A 10513-nucleotide genomic window follows, 5' to 3' on the forward strand; every position below is an offset into this window, starting at 1 on the left:
GGCTGGGGAAGTGGGAAATCCCTAGCATCAGAAAAAAGGAAACCCAGCTATTGATGCTGGCCTTTAAAAGCCAGAGGCTAGGTGGGTCAGAAAAGACACAGACACAAAGGAGACGTGGGCAGGAGGAGACTGACTGCAAAGGTCGGAATCAGAAAAACTGTGTGTGCAAGATGTGGAACATGGACTCCACAGAGGACTCTGCCCTAAGCTCAAACTATCCAGTGGGGTGAGGAAACTAAGGCAGGGAAATGCATACAGGTGTGCTTATTTTATCTACTTCTGTGTGTTTCTCATGCTAAGTAGAGTAGTGGTGTTTAGAATCCTGTGCAAAGTCTGTGCGTCTGTTTGCTTTCACTGTCACCTGACCACAAAGAGTTAAACTGTAAACTCAGAGCACCCACATGCTTGGAGTGCTGGGAGAGGGTGTGTCTAAGAGCTATGGGGGAGCTTCAGGGAAACCAGCTCTAGTCTCAGAGTCTAGGCTGTGGGATCACAGCATCTCAGAAAGGGGTGCTAGACAGACAATCTATACCGAGAGAGAAGTGATTAATCTCAAAGCAGTTTAAAGGGCACATGAGGCCAGTGAGGTAGGCCCTGAACACAACAGCCAAAAGGGAGCTCTACCAGGGCTGTATGTCTGACAAACCCCAACCAGGCCAAACAAAGGACTAGCTCAGGATAGAGGTGCATCTTACTCTCCATGACACAAGGAACATTGCTGCAATATGGACAGCCCTTGAGGTAAGAAGGAAGTAAAATGTGAAGATTCCAGAGAGAAATTGCCTAAATAAATATTTGCATGATAGAGTTTAACTAGAGTTTGGTTTAACACATCACCTTTCACACAGAAGCATTTCAGAGTACTTTGAAATGAATTGAGTTAAATACATGCATTGCAGTAACTATCTAGGCCAGCGTTTCTCAAATTGGGGTGAGGGTACTCCAGGGGGTCCATTGGCCTCGCTGATCAACTCCTCCCCCTCTCTCCCAGTGCCTCCTGCACACCTGGAACAGCTATTTAGTGGCATGCAGGAGGCGCTGGGAGAGAGGGGGAGGAGCAGGGAAAGGGCATGCTTGGGGGAGGGGGTGGAAAGAGGCAGGGAAGAGGAGGGGCAGGGTTTGAGAAGAGATGGGACAGGTGGGGAAGGGCCTGAGGCTGAGCGGGGGGCTAGAGGATCCATGAAAAATTTTAAATCAAAATGGGGGTCCTTGGGTTGCTAAAGTTTGAGAACTGCTGATCTAGGCTAATATGGATAAAACGTTATGGGACAGATCCAGCAATCCTTACTCAGGCAGAATCCCCATTAGAGTCAGGGATTGTGCACAAGGACAGTTTACACTCAACTTTGGACATTGAAACCTTTATTGAGAGAGAATAATTTAGTAAAGATGTTGGGATTATCCACTTTCCAATACGGACACGTGAATTTTCTTCCCAGCCAGCTGGCAGGCAGGAGGAATCTCAGCCAAATGTGTCACCTGAAGAATAGTGCCTTTATCTAGCAATCCTGCAGTTCCTCATAGCATTCCACTGTACTTACACTATCAGGTACTCCACCTTAAAAATCTCACCATGTATGTCAAATAATTACAAAAATATACCTCAGTGTTTATCATATTCTCTTACTTCCTGGGGTAAGAGTAGGAGAGTAATAGGAAATACTGAGGTAACCTTATTTATTGGCAAGACGAGCAAGGTTGGTGGTGACTTAACATGTTATCAAGTCTCGTGGAAGTATTGAATCTATGACTTCACCCTCAGACAAAAGAGCCTGAATGTGACTCATACAGATACTAGATGTAGTGGCTTTTTTCCAGTATTCTAATTGATCATGTAAGTATCACTATCTTTTAAACCCTAAATAACATTTCAGATATGGATTTTGCCCATTCCAGGCTCTGAGGGAAATGTGGGTCTAACAGTACAGATGTGTTTTCAAATAAGGCAACTTACGGAAAAAGATACCATGTAGTATCAATATGGCTTCTGATTTTAGGTTTTAAATGATAAAATACTCCCAACACAAAAAAACCCCCCAAAAATGAAGTTGGTGTTTATCCAATAAATGCCAGAAATTGTTATTTGTGGGCTTGTGTACTAAGAGCGGTAATGCAAATTTAGGGTGTTGTGCATTAATTGGTCCGTGTAGACCCTGCTGATGTGCACTACGAGTTCTCTAGTTTCAGAGTAACAGCCGTGTTAGTCTGTATTTGCAAAAAGAAAAGGAGTACTTGTGGCACCTTAGCGACTAACCAATTTATCTGAGCATAAGCTTTCGTGAGCTACAGCTCACTTCATCAAGTTCTCTGTGTGCTTTACCATTGTGCTATTTCAAACAGCACTGTGTTAAAGTGCACTGGAGAACATTACACCTTAGTGTATACTACTGTAATCTTTAATGAGTAATTTATATAAATATACATTACTCATTAAAGTATATACAAAGAAAGTATTGGTCCCTCCTGATTTGTTGTTATCTAGATAACTCCAAAAATTGCTAAAAATAAACCCAACAAATTAAATAAATAAACCTTGAAAAACAGAGGCCTTAAGTATAAATAATGCTAAGGTTGTGATACAGATACCAAATTTCAAAATCAGAGTTAACACGCCTCTGGGAAAGGCTATTGTGCCTCTTAACAATATCCCATTTCCCCCACAAATGGTTGAGGATGAAATGCCTCATCCATAACTTTGATTTTCCTGGCTTATGCTAGGAATGTGTCACTGGGATATTACTTGAGTATAATATTCTGAATAAGAGATGTGTTTGTAAAGAATCTTGCTACAGATACAGATGGGGAAAAAGAAAGGATCAAATATGGGAACGTAGGGATTAATGTGCAAGTCTGCGGATGAGAAACCTAGTGGGCCTCTCCTTTCCTCCCACACAGACTAATTTCCCACTTTGTTCTTTGAGTGTTGGCTGTGCTCCTGACCTCTCAGCTCTTTTCTCTTTAACATGATCCTAGTATAGAGAGGTACCGTTCATCACTGAAGTTTTCATCCATTCTTTCTTTTCAGCCCACGCCACCCACACTTCACATGGCAGCTCTTATCGACAGAAGTCATGTAGTGAACTGTCTATAATGGAAAACACATGGGGCCTAATTGTCATTTACATTAAGGCTCCTTTACACCACAAAGTGTAAAGGGGCCCATTTTAAATCCAATGACAGTCAGGCTCTCTATGCTGTGTCTGTATATCAATTGATTTCTACAGCTACTATCACTGCAGGACCTAGAATTTCAGGGCTGGCAAATTCGTTTTGTCGAGCATGCTGAAATACATTTTTAATTATGGGCAGTAAGCAGGGATTACAAAATTATAGCTATATTACCCTCAATCCACAGCAGATCTCGCTCCATTTCAGTAGACAAGGGCCCTTCTGTAGTAGCCACGTTTTTAGCTAATAAAACTACCTACCGCTGCATTTTATGCCTTATTTTTTGTCCGTTTGCGTAATAGAAATCACATGGTTCTATAGTTTCAGTGTCATGTTTATTATAAATTTCATAACTGACAAATTAGCTATGCAACTTCATGTGTATTTTTTAAACAATTGCCCATCTATTGTTTTAGGATAATGGGGCCTTGAAGGCTCATTATTAGTTTTGAAGGTAACTGAGGGGTAGTTTTACATCTTGCTTAGAGCTGTTGTTTCAGTCTAAAGCTACACTGGTTCATGTAACAAGTAAATTAGGTCTAGAAACTTTTTTTTTTTCCATTCTGCAAAACAGCATGGCAGGCCAGATAAATACATCAAGCATGCTGGATCTGGCCCCTGAATTTGACATCCTTGATCTAGGTGTATAGATATTTCTGTGTTTGAGAGAGTTTACTGTTCCCTTCACTTAAGGAAGACAGGATTAATCCCAAAAAGAAAAACCACTGCAGCTGATTACTGTAAAATATAACTTGCACAGAAGTGGCAGAATCAATGTTCAAATTAGGTGTGTCTGCTTGAGCTTTACTGGAGTTTAACTATAAACATTCCAACTCATGAAAAAAAATTATGCCAAAGAGCAAGTTCAACATTCAGAAATATTCTAGTAAACTCACCTTTTTAATTCTAATGCCATTATGGTATTATCTTGTACCCATGGAAATTAACAAAAACAAATCTATGAATTGTTAGAATTCAGGCTTCATAGCTCCTCTCCTCCAATTCTGTCTCTTTCTATCTCACTTCTCTCTCTTCCCCTTTTCCATGCCCTATGAACAGCTCAGCTCATTGCTTCGTGGTGGCATTATGTCGTCAGAGGTAAACCACCCATCATCCTCTTTTCTCATGTGACATATCTGCATTTATGCCACCCATCTAGTGGTGATGTCATTGCGATCAATTGAATTCGCCATGCAACTTTTACTGTCTCCCTGAACTTGGCCCACAAATCCATCTCAGCTAGCATGACTTCAAACATTGTAAGACAGCATTCCTGTGGGTTCCGCCATTACAACAGACCTGTGCCAAAGACTGTTTTCAATGGCAAGAAGGATCAAAGATTTACTAAACTGCCTTTTCTCAAAATCTAGAATAGGATTGTCTCACTGTAGCAGATGGAGAAATGAAAACCCTGACAGATTCATTCTTCAATGCCGCCTCCCAATCAATGAATTCTTCCAGCAACTAAAGTAAAAAGACTGAGGTGATGCATCACTTGTGCTCAATGCACTTTTCAGCGTATTCCACAGCCTTTACAGACGTATCTATGGGATGTGTGATTTGCAGACCTTGCGTTTTCAATTACTGATGCTTTCCAAAACAATTTCACAGCTACTAGGGGAGGGTGGATGTTGGTTCTCAGCCATTATTATGTTAGTCATCTCCGTTTACTTCTTTAGTTTAATAATCTGCTGACCTCCTTTATCCAGATATTTACAATTTAAAAAGAAAAGGAGTACTTGTGGCACCTTAGAGACTAACAAATTTATATGAGCTTAAGCTTTCGTGAGCTACAGCTCACTTCATGAAAGCTTATGCTCAAATAAATTTGTTAGTCTCTAAGGTGCCACAAGTCCTCCTTTTCTTTTTGCGGATACAGACTAACACATCTGCTTCTCTGAAACCTACAATTTAAAAAAATACTGGATCACATCCTCAGCTGTAGTAAATCTGTCTAACTATTGATTTTAATTGAGCTCATTTACACCAGCTGAGGATTTCACCCACAGTATCTTAATAAACTTACTCAAAGGAATGATTATATATAAAAACCTGGGAATTAAAAACAAACTTTGTTTAAAAACACAAGCTGGAGGCCTGAACCAAAGCCCACTGAAGTGAATGGAAAGCCTCCCATTGATTTAATGAGCTTTGAATCAGGCGTGGTAAGGATAACATTCATTTTCTTGCTTTTAAGTACTTGGGTTTTATGAATAATGTAGTAAATATAACAGGAATACCTGTGGCACCTTAGAGACTAACAAATTTATTAGAGCATAAATTTTCGTGGGCTACAGCCCACTTCATCGGATGCATAGAATGGAACATGTAGTAAGAAGATATATATTGTGACAAAGCTCTGTCCTTGTCTCCGTGGGTCCCACGTTTCCTGGCGGATTTCGCTAGCCTCAGAGGCTCACTGTGACCCTCCACGTAACCCTTCTTTCTGTCGAGACAAGGGTCACAGTCTACTGAGCCATTTTCATCATAAGACAGCAACAGAGGTGAGAAGAAGTTATCCTTCCTTGCACAGTCTCTGTTGTCTCCCAGTCTCAGTGATTACTCAGGTGGCAAAGGTGGGGGGGGGGGAAGCCTGGGCCCACCCTCTACTCTGGGCTCCAGCCCAGGGACCCTAATAGTATTAGCTATGGTAGCTGATCTTTTAGAAACTTGACATGTACAATTCCCTGGCTACTTCCCCCACAGCAGCCCTCACCTCCTCAAGCTCCACTTCCCCCTTACCTCAGGGCCTCCTTCCTTGTGCCTGATATGGTGTGTACTGCTCAGACTCTCTAACAGTGCAGCTTCCTCCCACAGCTCCTGACGTGCACCCCCACCTGACTGACAGGGAGGCTTTTAACTAGTTTCAGCCAGCCCCTGATTGGCTTCAGGTGTCCCAATCAACCTAGCATTCTCCTTGCCTTCTGGAAAGTTCTTAATTGGCCCCAGGTGTCTTAATTGACCCGGAGCAGCTTCCATTTCACTTAACCTGGTACCAGGGATTTGTTAGCCTGGAGCTAATATATCTATCTCCCACTACTTTTCTATAGCCATCTGGCCTTGCCCCGTCACAATATATGTACACACACATACAGAGAAGGTGGAAGTTGCCATACAAACTGTAAGAGGCTAATTAATTATAGGGTCATTTGGCAACCCTTACTCATTTCTGATACGAAGCTTTTTGGTTTGGGGAAATCTTCAAATCTACCTGCCTAATATTTGTGAAGTATGTTTATTCCCCTTGTTAGCATAACCTTGAACTATCTGATTTCTGTCAAAGAAGAGGAGTACTTGTGGCACCTTAGAGACTAACAAATTTATTTGAGCATAAGCTTTCGTGAGCTACAGCTCACTTCATCAAAAATATTTTCAGTGGAAAATACAGTGGGGAGATTTATATACATAGAGAACATGAAACAATGGGTGTTACCATACACACTGTAACAAGAGTGATCCCTTAAGGCGAGCTATTACCAGCAGGAGAGCCGAGGGGGAAAAACGTTTTGTAGTGATAATCAAGGTGGGCCATTTCCGGCAGTTGACAAGAACGTCTGAGGAACGGTGGAGGGGGAGGGGGAAGATCACTCTTGTTACAGTGTGTATGGTAACACCCATTGTTTCATGTTCTCTATGTATATAAATCTCCCCACTGTATTTTCCACTGAAAATATTTTTGATGAAGTGAGCTGTAGCTCACGAAAGCTTATGCTCAAATAAATTTGTTAGTCTCTAAGGTGCCACAAGTACTCCTTTTCTTTTGCGAATACAGACTAACACGGCTGCTACTCTGAAACCTGATTTCTGTCAGTATGCTTCCAGAGTACTATCATATTCTTTGTTACATGCCTTTTTATAATTTCCAGCTAAATGTCCTTAATATTTAGTGGTGGTGGCTGGAAAAGACCTACTTTCCCTGTAGCTCCAGGTTTACTATGGAGATGATTGGTTAGTCAGTGAAAAGTCCTACAGTTGGCTGGGAAGAATTTAAAAAAAGGATAGGACTTCTAGAAAAAGATTCAGTGTGTATGCGCGTAGGGCTCACATGTAACCTTGTGGATCTCTTATGTGTGACTGCTGCTGACCCAGCAGAAGAGTTCAAATTATATGAATGATACCCAGATACTGCAGGGACAAGGGCCAACACAGTACACACATCAGAATATTTGATAGGAGGATTCTAGTCATTAAAAAAAAAAAAACCTCAGAAATGTCTCTGTAATTCAGGATGAGCTTATCCCAAGGTATCCTGTTAAACATGTGCTGAAGACACAGGTTCAAACGAAACATGACTCAGATGGAAATGTACTTCATAGAAATATGAAAATCATAAATTTTCCTTCCACCTTGTCAGAAAGATTTTCCCTGGAAAGGAGCCTGCAAACTTCTCCAAAAGGAATGTTGTTGACGTTAATCCACATTTAATGAAGCAGCTTGATGGTTATATAACCGTCAGTTTTATAAAGAGTCTAAATTAGTCTTCCTAAAGTACATAGTATTTATGCTTGAAAAGCTTGAACATGTTCTACTCGGAGTCTGAACAGATAGTGCCAATGGCAAGAGATAAATGTTTCAAACAACTCAGTGCTGCTATTTCAAGTCCCTGCAAAAAATAAATGTGTAGCAAGAAATTTAGCTTGTGTGTTTTGCTTTACATTGTAAATCTAATTTACATTCAATGGTTTTACATCAATAATGGATTATCAAATATCTTGTAGCTAGACTAACAGGACTGGAAAAGATAAGCATTTGACTCTAAGCAACTACTGAGATGGGCTAACTCAGTGTTTCTCAACCTTCTTGACACCAGGGACTGGCTTACTGCCTTCCTAAACTGTGTGAGGGAGATCTGAGGGATTGGTGCCGGTCCATGGACTAGTCATTGAAAAACACTGGGCTAAATCACGCCCCCATCACAGTTAAGGTCATAGCTGGCAAGGTACTTACTATAATAATTTTTTTTAGAAGAGAACAAAGGAAGATATCAAAATAGAACTGCAACTTTTTTGCAACCAAACACGCTACAAACAATTATTAGCTGTCGAAGTATTCCAAAATAGCACTTGGTATCTTCTCTCAATGGTTGGATTTTGGAAAGGAGTATAACTAATTCCAAAGGCGGGCCTCACCCACTGCCCATGCTTGTGGGTGCTGCTACCCATCTCTGGTTGGCTAGGACACTGGTGGATGAAGAACAGGCCTTGGTTATACATGACTTCACATCTCCCACATGGACTACCGCAATGCAACATACCTGGGCATTAAACCAGGCTTTAGTAAACTTCAGCTAATAAAGAACAGAGCAGCTCATCTCCTTAGCAACATGGGATAGCATGAGCACATCATTAAGAGCTTAATCTGTTGAGCTTATCAGAAAGAAGATGGACAGGTGACTTGTTTATGGTGTATAAGTACCTTCATGGGGGGAAAATACTGAGTAGTGGAGAAGAGGAGGAAAAAAGTGAGCTTCTTCATCCGCTAATGCTCGACCACAGGAAGCAGCCATTTTGTTTTGCTGCTTCTGCTCTTGAAGTGGAAGGCCTTCTTGGGATAGGGTTAAAATAGGGTTCTGTGTTCGTTAATATTTTAAACTAGAGTTCTAGTTTTGTATCCTAATAAAGTCACTTCACATGACAATGGGCAAACCACTTGCCTAAACATAAATCCAGTAACTGCCATTGTTTCAGAGTAACAGCCGTGTTAGTCTGTATTCGCAAAAAGAAAAGGAGTACTTGTGGCACCTTAGAGACTAACCAATTTATTTGAGCATAAGCTTTCGTGAGCTACAGCTCACTTCATCGGATGCAACATCCGATGAAGTGAGCTGTAACTCACGAAAGCTTATGCTCAAATAAATTGGTTAGTCTCTAAGGTGCCACAAGTACTCCTTTTCTTTTTGCCATTATTGTATGTATTTCATCTCTTTCTACAATTATGTTACAATTCAGAAGATCCTTAAAAATGCTGCTTGACAGAATAGGATTATTAAAACTATTTCTTGGTATCAGACTTGATTGAGAAGTCTAATTTGGTCTCACTAGGAATATGCAATGCAGGGTAAAATGCTAATTTGCACAATGATATTAATCCGGTAGAGGTATTAATCTCACTGTGTAAGTACACAAATTTGCTGTAGTGCAAAACAAAGCTTCTCCCAAAAATATGTTTCAGAGCAGCTTCCAGGCAGCTCCTGGGAAAGTACTCTGCATATGAATTGCTGTTGTTTCTTGCTCAGGGGGTCTGACAAATCCTTCTTGTGAAGCAGTGATTTAGGCTGCTATTTCTACACTCCTCTTATTCAGACATGGCAGAGTGACAGAGGATAGGAACTCTGTACATTTGTAGTTAGGAAATGAAATTTATTAAGACAAGTACTCTGTCAGTCAAAGTAACAAGTTGCCACTTGGATGCATCAGACTGATTTTTGTTAAGATCTTAGTGGATGTAAAAATAATTTGCAATTGTTTTGAATATGGTGTTTTGTTTAGGATGAGAACTGCATCAAACTGTTTTTAAATGGATGTTGAGAAATGGGAGAGGATGCAGAAGAGCACCATAAAAATTATTCGAGGGCTGGAGAAGATGCCTTATAGTGAATCTTAAAGCTAAAAATGATTAAACTCATAAAAAAGAAGACTGAGTGCTGACTTGATTACAGTATCTTCTTGGGGAGAAAATACCAGGTGTGAAAATCCATTTCCCCTTTCCCTCCTTGCCAGTGTCTCCCACTCCTCCCTTCCCAAGGGCTCTATGTTTGCCTCCATTTCCCCACCATTGTCATTTCTTTCTGTCTGGGGGAGAGATTGTCAGCACTTTACACTGTATTGGGAGGATGGGCAGAGCTGAGTTGGAGTGTGATGGCAGAGTGGTTAATGTGCTTAACTACAAATCTGAAGAGTGTGGGTTTGAGTCTGGCTCAATCTCACACTGAAAGGCCACCTCCAGTTCACCTAGCAGCAAAATGGATATCTGATCTATGGGGTTAAAGCAGTCAGATGTGATGCTGGCCACATCACTTCCCTGTGTACCCTTGGCTATGAAACTGGTGTGCCTTAATGGTGTCAGCCAGATGGGAATTTATCTTCATTTAAGGAAAATAAATTATTGGGTGTCAGCATGTTGACAGTATCCATTTAATCTTACCTCCATTTATATGATATTTTTTAAAAATTAAATATCCACCTCTAATCTTCCATAGTGTTCATTTTAAAATTCCACGGAGACTATTTGTACTGCAGCCCTCCTGCTGCAAGTATGCCTGTCTCTGGACTTTCTACTGGAAGAAGAGATAATAAAAACAACAAATCAAACTGCTGAGAGTGAATCTTTTCAGAGTGGTTAGGAA

General features: G+C 40.8%; 1 long non-coding RNA gene across 1 annotated transcript; it reads left to right on the forward strand.

Moving 5' to 3' along the window:
* The first annotated feature begins 465 nt into the window (after nt 1-465).
* LOC141981857 (uncharacterized) lies at nt 466-9802 on the forward strand. The gene is made up of 2 exons (XR_012637933.1): nt 466-741; nt 9657-9802. It is a non-coding gene; the product is annotated as an uncharacterized LOC141981857 (long non-coding RNA).
* The last annotated feature ends 711 nt before the right edge of the window (nt 9803-10513 follow it).

This window comes from Natator depressus, chromosome 1 (genome assembly GCF_965152275.1).
Source record: "Natator depressus isolate rNatDep1 chromosome 1, rNatDep2.hap1, whole genome shotgun sequence".
Lineage (NCBI taxonomy): Eukaryota > Metazoa > Chordata > Testudines > Cheloniidae > Natator > Natator depressus.